Source organism: Aplidium turbinatum, chromosome 17, assembly GCF_918807975.1.
Source record: "Aplidium turbinatum chromosome 17, kaAplTurb1.1, whole genome shotgun sequence".
Lineage (NCBI taxonomy): Eukaryota > Metazoa > Chordata > Ascidiacea > Aplousobranchia > Polyclinidae > Aplidium > Aplidium turbinatum.
Window position 1 is genome coordinate 5011373 of NC_137488.1, and position 13584 is coordinate 5024956.

Sequence of the window (13584 nt, forward strand, 5' to 3'; positions counted from 1 at the left end):
CAAAACATTTTAAATTTGCATTAGTAAAGTTCCTGAACTTTCATATTTACATAAAAGTCAAGAAAACGATTTACGGACGGAAAAGGCGTGCGGCTATCAAGAATACAACCACTGCATTCTTCGGCAAGGTGTATCATTTTGGTTGATGTTTTCACAGCGACATGTTGACATGATGCTGTAGCGTAAACATATCACGCCCAAACTTAACCAACAACGTATGGATTTTGCTTGTTATGGAATCAAACATGTTTATGCAAGAGCGTTAAGTGCAAGAGCGTCTGCAACAACCAAAAACAAACCATTAAGAAAGATTAAAATCCAGGACATTTGAACAAACTAGATGAAAATCACTGAGTTGAACTTTTGATTAACTGAAGAGATGGAGCACAAAGTTGTTTCTTTACTAAACCAGGCAAAAAAGTTTATTTTTAACGAGCCAAACCAAATACAACTTCATTTCACTAATTGGTCGACCTTTGCCTGTCCGCTGTTGATGCTGAAACTAAAAAAGGTGAGCCCTGACTATCTTTGTTTGTTTAATTTAAGATATAAACATTTTAACATAACTTCAACTTTATTTGGCATTAAGATTTTCACTCAATCCACACCTCCGCAAACTATTCACAACTAAATTTATTTATAGTAAACGAGCAAGACTTTTATTTAGCTCATTTGTCCAAACCAGGCTTATGCCTGGTATCTTTAAATATGTCATTACTTCTCTTTCTTCTTGCCACTCATCTAATGATGCTGAGCTGAATTGAAATTGTCCAATAAAGACTTAAAATTCAATTAAAGTTTTGGTGGCACGATAAAATATTTAGCAAGTTTTCACGACTCTTTTTTCGCACTCGCTGTGATGAGATGAAATTTCTATTTCGATGACACATTTCTGTGCAATAATCACAAAATGATGTTTGATATTGTATTCTATAAGTAATAAGCATATCGAATCTCAGCATTGATTACAATTCGCAAGCATTCAGGTGGAAAATTTAACTTTTTTATAATTTGCAAACATAAACACAACAAGTGTACAAGCAAATTAACATAATATAATTCGCTTTGATTAATTTGTTTGCAAATAATACACTACACAGTACACACTACACAGTCTTTCCATTAAATAAATCACTTGAAAGCATCATACAGATAATTCAAAGCTAATGCTTTTCCAAAACAATAATGCAAAAAATCGTAGTTAAGACATCATCATAATGTTTTCAAAGACAATAGTGAAACAAATGGTAGTTAAGACATCATCATTAAATTGTTGCTACTTTTTTGACCAAGCACAGTAGAATTACTTGCAAATTCAGAATTAAAGTTTGGATTGTAACTTGGACTGAACGTTTGCGACAAAGGCGAGTATGACGACTCCACACATGAAGAAGCGTAAGAGACACTTGAAGTCTCGGTGGATGTTGCAGCATTGGCAGAAGAGTTATTGTATTGGAAGATGGAAGACGAGGAATCAGATGGAGATAAAGGGGCGTTTGATAATGGTGGGATAGGATTAGCTTGCAGCAACTCAATCATGGAATGCTCATTGTCACCAATTAGACTTGAAACATGAACTTGCGAGTTTGATTCCAGCTCAGGTTGAAATGGGGAACTGATGTTTGTTGCCGATTGGTTATTGAAAAGTTGATCTGGTTGAATCCTGTACTCTGTTGATTGAAAGTTTGCAATGTTGGGTTGAACGTTCTGAAAATATTTTGGCGCTGACATTGGAAGCAATGGTGCTTCTGCAGGAGTTTTAAAAGTCGGATTAAACTGTTTGTATTGCATCAATTGGTTTGGTTTTCTCTGGTGATGATAATCGACTTGATAAGCTTCACAGGAGTTCGCCATATATCCTCTGTCATTGACCACATTATGATAATGACGCATTGTGGCTGGCAATTCGTTATCTGCATTCGATGTGCTGAAGCTGTTGACATTTGCTGGCCAGTTCAATCGGTTGTTGTCTGTGGGAACTGAGCGGGAACAATGAAAATCTCTCATTCCCACAGAAGCATCAAACGATAAGTTGTTGCCATAGTCACCAATGCCACTCCCTTGGTGTTTATTTGGGTACACATCAATATGCGCAGTTTGTTGATGCGCAGCAGCAGTTTCGAGATGATAAGTGTTGCCATAATCATTGAAAGACGATGTGGGATAAGTGTTTGAGTCAAGTAGCATTTCTGGTTTTGAAATTGAACTTTGTCTGTATGCTGAAAACATGGATAAATCTTGGCTGGTTTGTGTTGTATCCAGTCCAAACCTTGAGAGGTGTCGACCATCAGTGTCAATTGAACCAGTTTCTGTACACAAAAGTATTTTGAGTTTAAAAACGTTAACCATTTAAATTTTCACTTCCACTTGTTTTTTCAACAACGTAAGCGCTGAATATTAATCAGTTGGAAATGGAGAGGCCTAAGCTTGTTCAAACCGTAAAGTTTTTGCAATGTTAACAACTGAACTAAAGGGATGTTTGTCCATGTCAAGTAGCTACGTTTAAAACTCGCTGAAACTTCTGTTGCTTTGGCTAAAACTGCCTCTGGCGTTTCGTTTTTGCGAAGCGTATATTAATTATTATCAAAAAAAAAACGTGGTTATGATACTGTTAATTGAATTATATTCAAACAACTTAGGCTTATATCTCTTTGAACACATCTGAAAACGATCATCATTGGCCTAATCATAAAATCATTTTGCATTACAAACCATTTCGATCATGAAGAAATGATTTTGAGATGTACAAATATAAAACCATTATTGTTAACAGTAATGCTCTTGAAATGGTTTTTAACTAAAGATTAGCCACTGACCAATATTTAATTTTTGATCTGAACTTATATCTTCTTCCAAACTGTTCTTCTCCTGTGATTGGCTCTGAATTTCACTTGTTTTGTTTTTCGGATGCCAAGTCATCTTGTTTTCCTTTTTGAGGCGACGCCGAGCGTTTGCGAACCACGTAGAAACCTGAAGAGAAATGGCGCGATCAAAAATAGCAACAAACAAGCGATAAACTGACGACAATCAAGCTCGGACAAGTTTGAAGCTTTGCACCATTGCATAGCTCAGAGTGCAAACTACATATTTGATGCAATGAATGATAGCAACGCCCTGAATTGACCAGCAGATATGTAACTTTTACAATTATTCACATTTAGTTTTTATGTCAAACGCGAGAGGTAAGCTACTTTTGTATATATAGAGTCTACTGAATGTCAATGTTTTATCCATCAATTTACATGTTAAAGCATATAGGTGTTCAGTGCTTTATTTTTTTCGCTAGAACAAACCACAAAAAAATCTGTTTAAAATTAACAATATAATTTGTGGCCCAAATTTTCCTTGAGAACAATTATGAATACAAGAATTGAAATTTTTTGAAGATGCTAAAGATGTTCTAAACCTGTAAAATTTGTATAGATTGATTGATGGTCGGATATTTAAAAATGATTATTATTCACCTTTCTTTTGTATTTACATATTTATCAAGTGAGATTTGAAAACAAAAGTTTTTACATTGAAACTATAAATACTTCAAACATTTAAATGTTTTTAAAATTAATGATAGATAAAATATTTTGCAGATATTTAGTGGTTCAGCTTAACTTTTTTTGAATACCTGCGTTAATGTCATTTTTGTTTTGATAGCTAGCGATATCTTCTCTCCTTTTGTAGGATAGGGATTTTTCTTGTGATTTTCAATCCATTCCTTCAAAATGCTCGTGGATTCCCTGATGGTTGCCTTGCAATTACGCGGAGTAGGGTCCACTGTCACAGATTGATGAGAGCTACTGAAGATTTAAATAACAATCTATTTTAGCACTTCATTGAGCTGTTTGTTGTGCAACTGTGAAGTATCACAGATAACAGGATTAAAGATGCATTTTAGTCGTTAGCGTTTCCAAACTTGAAAAGAGAATTTGCCTAAAATTTGTAACGTGGCCATGGACATACGTCGTTTAAACAAACTTTTTTTTCTTGGGAATTTGCAAAGAAAGCACTTTACCAAGAAGGGCCGTTAATTAAAAACCGTGTCGAATTAAAATAACCGCTTTTTGTTTAAAAATAAATGGGTTTTTTATAAAATGCACAATCGCTGTAAAAATAACCATGCAACGGAAAACATGATATAGTTAAAATTAAAACCAATTTATGATCTGAAAGAAATATTCAGATATTGCCTACGCTAGATCATGCTACATATAGACGGCGGTGTTTTCAATTATGTTAGCTTGCCAGCTTTTTAGAATAACGTGCAAAATTTGACGCTACGTTTCATCAGTTGAAGCAATGTGAAATGTGGTATCTATTACAAGTCACCATTTGATTCTTGTTGTTAATTTTTGTTTCATTCAACATAATGTAAGAATATTCGTGTAAGTATAGGCACAACAAAGCAAAGGTACTTTTGAAACCATTCCAATGTGTTATTTGTCGATGAACGACGTATGACAGCAATACTAAAGTTGTCTGTGAACTATACAATGAAGAGGGAAAACTAAAAACATAATGGAACATAAACAAAGAATCAAGCTATCAAGAAAAAAGCTTTTATAATATTCTACGTCTTCAGACGTTGAACTAATGCAAAAAAGAAGAACTTCTCTAAGTAGAGCCATGTTATGGTATTTGAGACCGATAAGCTCTGCGTGTTCGACTTGTGAAGTAACTGTATTAATTACTTATTAATATTATAATATTAATTATTGTACATTGAATATTTCGAAATCATTTGTGACTGGAAACAAATTTTGGACGGTAGGCTATATCGTTTTGTGCAGCATTACATTTCGATACATAAGTAGCCTATTCCAAACACGATAAATGGAGTCAAATGCGTGGTCTTACTGACATTCTAATCAGAAAAATTTTCACTTTTTTATTTTATGGTATACGAAGTTGCTTGCATTACTCAGACCACGTGTGACATTTCTCTTAGACCTATTGTTTATAAATATGGCGGCAGTATGAGTCTACTAAGTCGTTTGATGAAGAATTAAAGAAGCTGCTTTAAGTTTGACAATGTTCGTCAGACAGCTAACGAAAAAATGACACACACTTGTGCGGTCAACAACGCGTTTTAATCCTCATGACAATTTTGCTGACACAGGACTAAGTCTAGCAAATGGCGTCTTGAAGACTGCTTAGGCGAAAGCGGCCAACGATCCGTCACCGTTGATGCTATACTGGTGATACTTGACTTTTTTACCATATTGCCCACTTCTGCTGTCAAATTTACTTGGAGGCTACTGTGAGATATCGAGGCAAAATCACAATCAATAAAAATGTGAAAGCAAACGACATGATGACAACACAAACAGTGATTTTTGTTAAAAAGAACTTGAGATTAATTTGGTTATTGCCCTATTCCAGGGCTTCCCAAACTATGGGTCGCAGTCTAAAACGGGGTCGCACCAGTATCCGCGGCCTGCTGGTTGAGAATGCCCAGAAAAGAATCAAAGCATTCCATGAAATCAAAACCTACTAGATGCTTTATCAATGAAATGTTGGCTGTTTTATTCAAATGAGTTTTAGTCGGCTACTTTTTATTATTATAAGGACCCCATGATCCCTTGTCTCTTCGTCGTTTCACAGTAGCCTAAACATCTAACTAAAATGTTTTGAATATGTGTAAAACCGTGGGAAGAAATAATTGAAGTACGGTAAAATACATTTTTTGTAATGAAATAATTTCTTTTTTTAAATTTTTACACGTGAACCGCGTCAGAATTTGTGTAAAACATGCCACAAAACAGATGAAAAAAAAAAAAAATTGAATTTCTCCCCTGTAAAAATATAATAAAGTTATGAATGATTACTCACCGTTGATAGGGAGAGTGTCGACACATGAAGGTTGGGCATCTTGAGCAATAACTAGAGGCGGCATAATCTCTCGGCCAGCTCTTTTCATTATTGACAGTTGCGTATAGATTGTTCTGCGAATAAGAAAGAAGGTTTGTAAAAATATGAATCATCATCCCTGTTATTTTTTACAACTTCAAATATTCATTCGTTCTTCCATGCAACATTTCCTTTGGCAATTTAAAATTTAGTGGTCTGTGATAGAAAAAATATGTTTTTGAAATTGCAAGTTCAATCTATTGAGTAAACAATTTTCTGTACAGGTAGCTACAGTTGAAAGATTTTTTTTATTTGCAAATGAAACAGCTAACCTTTTAATTTAGTGCTGAACAAAACTTTCCGCTACTACATACTTAGATGTGGGCTCGATATCTTATCGCACCCTACTCCTTATATGAATGGCACTTCCGACTTTTGTTTTTATTATTTCCATTAAAATTATATTGTCAACAAAGCATTGACCAATGTAAACCACTCCAACGACAAACAAGCAAACCCTACAATGATTTAATCAGTGTTTAAAAGCAAATGAACTGTCACTAATTCCTCAGTACATTGTTCATTCCCTGCATTACATCTGTTTAAAATTTCGTTTCGACTCGAAATTTGCTTACGCCAGTTCTTTTGTTTTCAAAGGTGGTTTTTTATCAAAGAGCGCTGTTTGATTTCGTCACAAAAATATACTTCTACTATTTGTTAGTTACAAGTAAGACCATGTCAAGAATTATGAGGGAAAAATAACTTAGCAGTTGGACAATAACGACTGAATAAAATTAATTACAAACCGGTAAAAAACGGCTTTGCTGACTGGAGTCTGTGTTTCCTTGACTGCCTGGAAGAAAATCATTAGATGATAAATGACATTGTTGAGCTGAGAAATTTCCAACTGCTTGCGAAATGTTGTGCTGATGTGATGGCCGCATCTGCCGATAGATCGAAGAATCGACTGGCGTTTGTGGGAAATGAAAGCTTTCTGCTGCGGGCGAGGCCATCGTCTTTTTCCGATCGCAAATTTCTGGCTCGCTCACAAAGTGAGTTGTAGCGTCTTCGATGGTCATCACTAGTATCAATTGTACAATGCAATTTTATGCAATAAAAGTTTTTAAAAAAAAAGACCTTTTATGTATGCAAAAATCTACAAAACACAGATTGAGTGATTATTTGAAATTGTAAAATCTGTAACAGAATTTGCTATTGTGCTACGCACGCTGAAGATTAAATTCTGGTTCTGATTCTAGATCAGCAAAAAAATCGTTTTTATCGCAACTTGCTTTGACGCTGTCTGTGAATTGCTTTTTTTGCCACGGCCGTTTTTTCCTCTTTCTGTCTTCCTCAGTTTGACAAGTTATCTCCCGAAATCACAGAAAAGTAGGTTTATTTATGTTCAGTGGCGACTCGTAGCTACTTTTAATGGATAGGCTGCAAAGTTTGTTTTACATTACATTTACATTCACCAATTTCACTAGGGTAGGCTGCAGGCATGCAGCCTATTAGGACGAGCCACCAATATTTATAGTGTACAGTATTTACAAGATCGGATTAATATAGACCTACACATCATTGTGTTTTGTTTAAACGGCTTCTCCTAAAACTACTTGTTGGACCCGTCTCTGTGTCACTGACCGGACCTGCGCCAGTAGTTCAAAGTCTTTGCAAGTACACAAAACTGTGTCAGGCCCAAGATCAGGCAGTCAAGAGGCTTTGGGCTTTTTTAATCCAAAGATACAAAATTGAAAAATTGATCGAAAATTTTTTTTTTTGTGTGAACTTTTTCTAACTAATATTATTCATGCAGCTTTCTTCAGATTGTTAGTATTTGATTTAAATTCAACATTTATCACATTTTTATAACGTTTATTGTCATTAATAATTTTCAGATGTACTTAGTGTTTTATTTCGTTCTGATGAGAACACGCTGCGTCACTGAACAAGCTCAAGTAACTTAGGTTCAGCTCAGATTCGTTACCGGTTGACGAACTATTGCTTTCGGTGGTTCCTTTCATTATGTTTATTGTTCGTGGATTCTGCATGAACTTTAAAAATTAAAACAACAAAAACTGGAATCGAACGAAAACTTAGCTAGCTAAAAAACCAATGCTGTAACTTGCTTTGCATACCCAATCCAAACATATTAATTGAAATAAGTTTTTGATATTAAACTAATTTACAGAAAGTATATTTTCTATTTCTTTGCTTATAAAGCTTCAACTTTTCATGAACAAAGAGTTGCGAGTGCATGCCAAGCAAAAAATATGCAAATTAGTTTTACGCAAAATGTACCACAGATTTACTGCTGACTCCATAAGTAATTCGTGGTAAAGCCGATACCATGAATGTATGTTATTTGCATAAAACAAATCACCTATTGCAGCTTATTGATTCAATTAGGCTAAGATATTCAGCCAAAGCTGCATACGTTACCAAATCAGTTGACTTAAACGTAATAGGCTATTCCTTGTAAATTTTGCAGAGTAAAAGCAATACTGGTACCTACCACAATTCTTAACAAACAAGCTTTTAGTTTTACTATCTTGAACGTTACTAAATTAAACCATGATAAAATAATGCAATAAAGGATTACTTATGGTCCACCCATGGCCACCTGGAGATGCGGCCTGATTTGTCACATTTTGCAGATTTTGATTACAGCTACTGGTAGTGCTTGACTGACATTTTGTGAGATGTTTTTACTTTTTGCAGTGTCCTAATGACATAAAACTTTTTTGTTGCCTTGGGGAAGCAATAGCAAATGAGAAAAAGTAAGTTGAAAAACGCAAAATCAGACTGTTATTGAAAATTAACAGTCTGACTAAAATCTTCGAAATCAAATTTTCTTTGTTTTTCAACATGTGAGGATGTTAAAACCTATTGTGTCATCTGGGGAAAAGAATAAAGAAAGCGTAAATATCTAATTTTTAGAAAAAATTATTTAAACGTTCGCCCAAACTTAGAAAAACCTGGAAATTTCTGCAAAATGTGACAAATCAGGCCATATCTTTAGGTGGCCATGCTCCACCTAATGTGTTAAATTTATTCAAAACTTAAACTGTTTTTTTTTTCTATGGAAACAAACGGTTGGCCAAAATTTGAATTTTTCCCATCGCTTAGTGCAAGTTTTTTAAACCAGAAAAAAAGTTGCCAATTTTTGTCACTGCTTTGTCGGTCAGTTGTGTAATTTGTATAAGGTTACGGTAGAGGAGAAATTTCCCACAACTGCGATTTTCAAAAGGGGTTTTATGATTTTGTTGATCAGGTTTTCAATTTAGCCGAGCAAATCAGCAAAGCTTATATGCTTAGCTGTATGTAGTCAAAAATTTCATGCATTCTTCATCAAACTATAATCCCTCAGTCGCATGCATACCTCAGATCGTTCTACTTTCTCGCGTGACTTTCATACAGCGGAATTTTTGCAAAATATTTAGCAGCTGCCTTCACAAAGAATTACTTAGTGCGGTTGTTTTATCCAGCCCCGTTCTCCACACCAGATTGTCTTATTAAGACCTAGAAAGATCTTGTCGAAACTGAGCAACTAGAAAACTATTTTATAAAATGGAGATAGCATTGTTTTGAAAATACGAGAACGCTTGATCAGGCTAGCACCAGTTATCTCACTTGCGCATGTCGTGAATGTTTACCACTGACATGAGGAATGTTGGAGAATAGGCTACAGGACTCAAAATATTGCAAACCTGATTTGAATCTTAAGTTACGGGAAATATTTTGACTGTTTTCTTGCAAGTCATCTATGGTTTCGATGGAAATCAGCTTGCATCAGAAACCAGTTCTTTTATACATTGATTCAACATTTACAGATGTTTAATCTATGCATTAAAAGACTGGTTTACTCGCTGACTACGATTAATTCTCATACTTCTCAGAGAAGTTTGAAATCCAATCTTCAAAATTGCGTGTTTATCTCTGTTAAAGTGGAAACATTGTTGTAGTCAAATAGAGTGAATTTCCGATATCGAAATTTGCACCTTGAAATTGAAAGCCGTCAATTGAGGCTATGTTAACTGTCGTGCAACGATGGTCGATATGCACAAGACAGTTACGTAAGCAAACATATTGCTAAAACTGTACACACTTAGTGACACAAGCATATTAATATTTCACGTTTTAAGTAGTTAGACTTGTTTGTTTTCTCAACAATTCTAACAAGAGTGAAAATGCACGATATAACTTTCAAAAATGATCAGACGTATTTGCCCCAATCTGTTTGAATCAAGATAAAAACTAAGAAAAGGTATGGAAAAGTATAATATGAAATGATCAAAACAACATTTTTTTAAGTAACCTATTTTTGTTGTTAAACAGTTTGATCGTTTGAACTAAAAAGAAACTGATAAAAAACCGAGGTTGCTGAAGCTCGGCAATGAGCTTTACCTAAAAGCAGTGTTTTACTCTGGCAGGTTCTTGTCGTACTTCTCAAAGTGAGCAAAATCGAACGCCTTGGGGGATTTTAAAATTGATGAGGGCAAAAAGTCGAAAAGGGCGACTGGGGGAGCGAAACTATTAAACCAGTAACTAAGTATATTTGATGCTATATTCGCTGCAAAAGATTTATCTTACTAAGATTACACCAAATCTCTCAAATCTTTTGTAAAGGCCGCCAAACTCATGTATCACAGTGAACCGCAAATTATGCAATCTTCTATTGATTTCGTGGAATGGCCCACATTCTTCTAAAGAGGGCGGAACAATGTTTTCATAATAAGAAGGGTGCTATAGAGCAAAACGTTTTAGAACCGCTAGTATATGTTACCTATGTGTCATATAACAAATGTTTCCTATATTGCGCTCCTTTTTTCCAAAAAATATATATAAAAACGCAAGAAAAAGTAAAGTTCAAATTGTGACGTAATTCCGTTTTTCCACAACATTTATCTCTGCATAAAAACTTCACATCATGAATAAAAAGATCAATATACAGTAAAAAGTTTCATTCTTGCTCAGAATGGAAACGGAGGCCGTTATTGGTTGACGGCAGTCAGAGTTTTTGACTTGCCGGCCATTGACACGGCTTGCTTCCGTTACGTTCTGACAGGGTCTGGCCTAACAGACCGAGAATCAACAAAATAGATGGCCATTTCTTATAGTTGAAGTTATCCGTTGTTCTATTAACCAAAAGCTAATTCTCCTAAACATCAAACCTGCATTAGTTTATTAATTGGTTGCCAATTAGCCTTTTAACAGTAGCGCAAGACGCTTTTCAATCAGTTTGTTTCCGATTATATTTGCACAAGATTATTGCTATCTCTGAAGAGACTTTTGAAGATTGAAACAACTTCCAAAACGCTGTTAAAACATGGCGGAACACTCGGTCAATAAAAAGCCGTCAAAATTGTCGTACAGCCGTGAGGAGAAACACCTGCCAGCGATATCCGCCTGAAGCCAATGCAAACATTAAAACAGCTGTAAGATTGTTTCCAACGTATTGGTCACATTAAAATGTCCAGCCAGCAAACCAGCCATTCTCTACATTGGAACGCTGAATCGATTTAAACCAGCGAAGCACAGATTAGGCCAGCGCTGGCTGATCATTCAGTTTCTCCCATCGGTGTGCACAAAGAAATGGTGATCAACCAGCGCTGGTTTGGGTCTCGGGGCATGCGCTTGACTTGTCCGCCCCGTAAGCTCAGTTGTTTAGCGCGTGACTTCGTGAACGAAGAAGCTTCAAGATCACGCGTCGCAGGTTCGACTCTCGGGGTGTGCGCTTGGGTAACGCATTCCAAGGACTGCTCTCCATTCAGCGGCAACTAATGAATGCAATAATTTAACAGCAACAACACTTCAACAATGGGAAACTTTACTCTGGCAATCTCGGTAACCGGCCTTGCGTCAAAAGCATGTAGCCTACAAGTGTGCGAAACAACCAGGAATAACCTATCAAGGCTTTGTTAGTCCGAGGATAAACATTCAAAACCAACCAACATAAAGGAGACTGCTCTTCATTTAGCGGCACCTCATGGATGAAATAATTCCCAAACAGCAACACTTTAACAACAATTAGAAACATCACTGTCAATTTTGGTGACCAGGCCAGCGTCAGTGGTTCAAAGCCTCTACAAGTATGCGAAACGTCATGATTAAGCTCTCAAAGAAGCTTTCTTAGTTCGAGCATCAAGAGTTTGGTGGTGGGACTATCTTTAGTTCTGTTTACGATTCAGTATCAGCTATTGCATTATATATATAGAAAAAGAACGTAGATCATTACTAAAACAACATAACATCGTAGGCTACTCACGCAAACTAGTATCTATTCCTTCTTCTCACTTGATTACCAATTATCTCGAAATCTTAATTTAAAATTAAAACACTTCTGATCATCGCAAAAAAACAAGTCTTTGCTTGAAGAATTTTTTTCGTTTCGTTTTGATCAATTCAGTCACCTCTGAAACAAGTCCGTTTACTGTTTTTCAAAGCCTCAATAGATGTCAGTCTGCAATTAATCGGAAAGCATTCATTTATGGCTGTAACTCATAGATATATCTGCTGGACCGCAGATGGAAAAGTTTCGATTTTAGTAAATAATGTTTGCAAATTAAAACTAAGCAGATCGCAAACGATGTTTTTCAAGTTTCTTCAAAATTGCGATTGAACAAAAATTTCAAAGCTACAGTAAATGGCGAATGTCTGTCTGTAGCAGTGGCGTAGCCAAGGGGAGGGGGGGGGTTTTGGGGGTTACAACCCCCCCTTTGGCACGAGTATGACGTCACGACATTGAGAATGATGCTTTCAGTCTAAAAAAATTGACTAATTTTAAACAAAATTGCATTAAAAGAGCGAGTTTTGCCAATACCAAACATTCAAACATCTCAGCCAGGAATTAGCAACAAGAAAACACAGAGACTTAGCTATTTTTCCGAAAAATGCAGAAGAAAACATGATCTTATCCTTTTGCTATGCTACCGGACAGCACCATTTTACAGGAATATTCGTACCCACATTTTTGTTGAAAATGCCCTCAAAATGCACCAAATTCAAAGTAATTTTTCAAATTTTTCTGGGGGAGGCCCCCCAGACCCCCCGCCGTTGGGTGGCCAAAACCCCCCCCTTTCAAAATTTCTGGCTATGCTACTGGTCTGTAGATAGATAGACCTTTACGAGACACCGCAGGTGGACAAAACATTTATTTGGAAGGGCATTTGAGATTGAACAACATATCACAAAATTCAAATGCTGCAGCGAATAAAATTGGGCAGTTGGGTTGAAATCTTTCGAAGCTGGCTGTGTAATTAGACTATGGTTAAAACAAACACATATAGCTACGAACCTACGATGTATTGTGTAAGCTTTAGCCTATTATTTAGCTTTAGCCACAGACCACATCATCAATTTTAATTGCACTATTTTCAACCCACAAAACAGAGTGGAGGGTCTACGTGTCCTTGATGACGAAACCAAAGACTGGCTGCTCTCTCTACTGCAGTGACTTTCCAGAGTAGCCCGGAAGCATCGTAAACCTGGGGTGGTAAATAGATAACTTAGATTTTCGACCCCAAGAAGCTTTATCCAAAAAAAAGCTTATTTTGTTTGTTTTAGCTATGTTGCCAATTAGTAAGAGCCCTGGCACGACACTTAAAAGGTGCCGGTTCGACACTGCCCAAAAGCGTGTGGCTGTGTCTTTGGCAGGACACTTAAGTGTATTTGAAGGATTGGTTTTCTCGTGTTCCCGTTCACTTAATCTAAATCTTCAACTACCGGGTTGAAAACTAG

The 13584-nt window shown here is 36.1% G+C and overlaps 1 long non-coding RNA gene across 1 annotated transcript; it reads right to left on the bottom strand.

Moving 5' to 3' along the window:
* Positions 1 to 3774: 3774 nt before the first annotated feature.
* LOC145786890 (uncharacterized) lies at positions 3775 to 6769 on the bottom strand. Its single transcript, XR_014291323.1, has 3 exons — positions 6651 to 6769; positions 5827 to 5939; positions 3775 to 3794 (listed from the first exon to the last, which is right to left on the bottom strand). It is a non-coding gene; the product is annotated as an uncharacterized LOC145786890 (long non-coding RNA).
* Between the last annotated feature and the right edge of the window lie 6815 nt (positions 6770 to 13584).